A 4,028-nucleotide genomic window follows, 5' to 3' on the forward strand; every position below is an offset into this window, starting at 1 on the left:
ACAGAATTGAAAACAGAGCTGGAGTTATAAGTGAAGTATTCTGAGATAGGATACAGCATTGTTGATCCAAATACTCATCCAATTTCTTTTCTTTACTGAGGAATCTTTTATTTAATATAGCTTATAGTTTCTCTTACTGTTCAAATAGTTCTGGACTTGAAGAGTAACAGAACATTCTAATTGGCATTTCTTTCTTGTGCATGTTTCCCTTTGAACCTTAGAATGTCTTTTTTACTAAGGAAACAAGAAATGAATGAAGATGGCACAAATGAACAGTAGTTCTGAAGACTACTTCATTCTGCTGGGCTTTTCACACTGGCCTCACCTGGAAGTAGCTCTCTTCGTGCTCATCTTGATATTCTACCTGATGACACTGATAGGCAACCTGTTCATCATCATCCTGTCGTACCTGGACTCCCACCTGCACACTCCCATGTACTTCTTCCTCTCCAACCTCTCTTTTCTGGATCTCTGCTATACCACCAGCTCCATCCCTCAGCTGCTGGTCAACCTCTGGGGCCCAGACAAGACCATCTCCTATGCTGGCTGCATGACTCAGCTCTACTTTGTGCTTGCACTGGGAACCAGAGTGTGTCCTTCTGGTGGTGATGTCCTATGACCGTTATGCAGCTGTGTGCAGACCTTTGCATTACAGTGTCATCATGCACCCTCGTTTCTGCCACCTGTTGGCTGTGGTTTCCTGGGTAAGTGGTTTTACCGACTCAGCCCTCCATTCCTCTTTACCTTCTGGGTGCCCTTGTGTGGAAATCGCCATGTGGATCATTTCTTCTGTGAAGTCCCAGCGTTACTGCAATTATCCTGTGCAGACACACATTTGAATGAGTTGACCCTTCTGGTCACCAGCTCTGTTTTCGTTCTCATACCTCTCATCCTCATTCTCATCTCCTATGGCGCCATTGCCAGGGCTGTTTTTATGCAGTCAAATACAGGACTTCAGAAAGTCTTTGGGACATGTGGTGCCCATCTTGTGGTTGTTTCCCTGTTTTTCATTCCAGTCATGTGTATATATCTCCTGCTACCAACAGAAAATTCTCAAGATCAAGGCAAATTCATTGCCCTCTTTTACACAGTGGTCACACCTAGCCTTAACCCTCTAATCTACACCCTGAGAAACAAAGATGTAAGAGAGGCAGTAAAGAGACTAATGGGGAGATTATGAGCCTGTATACATTTGATATGAACAACGCAATGAAGCATCTATTCATCAATCATGCTTTAGCAGCCACTCACTCTATATTGTGCTGATTGAAAATATATCACCGCATGGTTTTACAGTTTTTAGTAAAAGATGTGAAATAAACAGCAGTTTGCCTAAAAAAATGTTCCTTTGTGAAGAAAATAACCAGGTAAGATAAGGGTCAGCCAAGATCTAAATTTGAGTCCTTGTCATCCACATGGGAGACAGGATGGCATCCTGCCTAACGAAGCTGTTGGGGTCACTTGGCCAGCAAATAAGCAGATAGAAGATATTGCTTGTTTGGGTAGTTATTGGAGCACAACAGTGCCACCTGTGACACCTGTATCCCTGGTAGGAGTGCCGATTCCAGTCACAACTGGCTTCCCATCTAGCTACCTGATAAGGCAGCTGAGAAAACATTAAAGATGGCCCATGTTTGAGCCCCTGACACCCATGTGGAAGTCTGTGGGGCTTCTTACAATTTCATAGACACCTTATGTAGACCAAGTTAAAAGGCACAATACCTGTGCACCAATAAAATATATACAAGCTTAGACATAAATAATTCATACAAGTAGGAAGTGGGTGGGCATCAGCCTAGCAGTTGAGATGCCTACATTGCAGACACAGTCCCTGGTTAAATCCGTACTGCTCCTGACTCCAACTGAGCCTGGAGGCAGCTGACTCTGGAAGGTTCCAGCAAAGACTCAAGTGATTGGTTTCTGGTCATCTTCCTGGCAGACCTGAGTTGTCCTCCTAGCTGTGTGCTTCAATAGAACACAAGCAGATGCAAGCACCATCCTGTTCTCTCTAACTTCCTATCAAATAAGTAAAAATAAAATTTAGCTGAGCTAGAAAGGGATGAGCATTTGTGCAGCAGTTAAAGCTATTGTTTGGATAATCATACATACGGGGGGGTGGTGCTCGGATTGAATGCCAGCTCCACCCCCCAATCTCTAGGTCTTGTAACTCTGCATCCTGAGAAACACTGAGAGTTGCTCAAGTCTTGGTTCCCTGACACCCATGTGGGTGACTTGAATTGAATTCTGGGCTCCAGACTTTGATGTGGCCTAGCCTGGACTGTTACAGGCACCTGGGAAGTAAATCAGAGGATGACAGATTTCTCTGTGTGTGTGTGTGTCTCTCTTGTGGTCTCTTGCTCTCTTGTCTATTTGCATTAAACAGTGACGATCAGAGATGATCAACACTTATAGATACTTCCATTTGAAAGATAGGCACGAATTATGCCTCAGCTGCTTCTCTGTGCACAATGTGCTTTTCCTTAGCTCCTTCAACTTACTTCAGTTTCATTTTTCATGTCTGAAAATATTAAATGGAAAATTCTACAAATCACAATCCATAAGTATTAAATTACTTGTTTCTCATTTTATTTACTTATTATTTGAAATGCAGAGGGATGGAGGGATAATCTTTTGTCTTATCAAATCCCACGAGGTCTACCACATTGGGTCAGGCTGAAGCCAAGAGCCTGCAGCTCCTTCTTGGTCTCCCACATATCTACCAGGGAACCAAGTATTTTAGTCATCACCCACTGCTTCCCCAGTTGCATTAGCAGGAATGCTAAACTAGAAGCAGAGTAGCTGGACTCAGACCTGACACTCTGTCATATAGTGGGACAACCAAAGAAGAACCCTAAATCCCTCCTAACTTTTCCCTCTTTCCTGGGTGTGAAATATTTTGATGTCCTGTGCATCCATGCTACATTCATTGCACAGCCATTAGTCACTTCATTGGCATCCTGGTTTTCAGATGGACTCTGGTTGTATTTTGTCTTCATGTGCAGTCCCTTTATCTGATTGTACTGCATCATCATGCAATATCCAACCCTCTCAACAATCTCATTTTACAAAGCACAGCATTAGTTTTTACCTTAGTGAGAACTAGGAATGCAGCACCATGAAACCTCAGTCATAATCACAGAGTCCATGCAGTGTAGTGTTATAGTACTCTAGCTTAATTACAGTTGCTTATCTCATAGTGTTCTAATGTGTAAGTTTACCTTTATCACACGGGTGTGTGCAATGCAGGGAGGCATGTTCCTGGTGCACATAGAGAGACCCATTCTGGGCTGCTGTCAGGACTCACACTCAAAAGCTCAGGATTGTGGATGAATGTGAGCATACCCCAGCTCACAGATGCACCCTCTGGGAAAGTATACCTGGGAGCAGAAGGCTTGTTGCTGGGATGCTGCACAGACACTCTGAGGTGTGGAGGGGCCACTGTCCCCTCATTCACAGGTTCTGATCCTCAGTGGGGCACTACTGTTCTGCACATGGGGCTGAGAAAGGTAGGGAGCTGGGCTCTGGGGACTCTCAGACAGGTTTCCATTGGGGAGGGGGAACCCTTGTATCTCTTCCATTGTCTCCCAGACATGCTTTTGCTCTACCAATAAGGTCCCTGAAACTAAGTTTCCTTGTGGAAGAGTCCAAGCTTCAGAAAGGTAAGAGGAGGAGCTCAATTAAAGGAGTGGAAGCCAAGCAGGAGGTGGGGACATTTTCCTGGTGTTTCCAAGTTCAGCAGCACAGCTGAGTTTCTCAGTCTAATCCTGCCTCTGGGCTGGCAGCTGAGTAGTGGGTGCACATGAGCATACCCCAGCTCACAGATGCACCCTCTGTCATCTCCGGGGTTCCTTGATCTCTCACAACCAGGACCTGTTTTTCTGCCTGGTTCCTGGAGCCCTGGCCTCACTTCAGTTAGGTAGAAATTTCTGATGAGAAGCCAATCAGCACTGTCCGAAGTTAAAGTCCTCAAGGAGTCACCCTAGCAGAGTCTCCTCTGACTCCGAAGATAACACTCTGTTGTTCAGAGG

General features: G+C 44.8%; 1 pseudogene; it reads left to right on the forward strand.

The window, feature by feature from the left end:
- Window positions 1-256: 256 nt before the first annotated feature.
- On the forward strand, window positions 257-1,180 carry LOC121156302 (annotated as a pseudogene).
- The last annotated feature ends 2,848 nt before the right edge of the window (window positions 1,181-4,028 follow it).

This window comes from Ochotona curzoniae, unplaced genomic scaffold (genome assembly GCF_017591425.1).
Source record: "Ochotona curzoniae isolate NIBS_2020 unplaced genomic scaffold, NIBS_Ocur_1.0 contig_3348, whole genome shotgun sequence".
In the NCBI taxonomy this organism is placed as follows: domain Eukaryota; kingdom Metazoa; phylum Chordata; class Mammalia; order Lagomorpha; family Ochotonidae; genus Ochotona; species Ochotona curzoniae.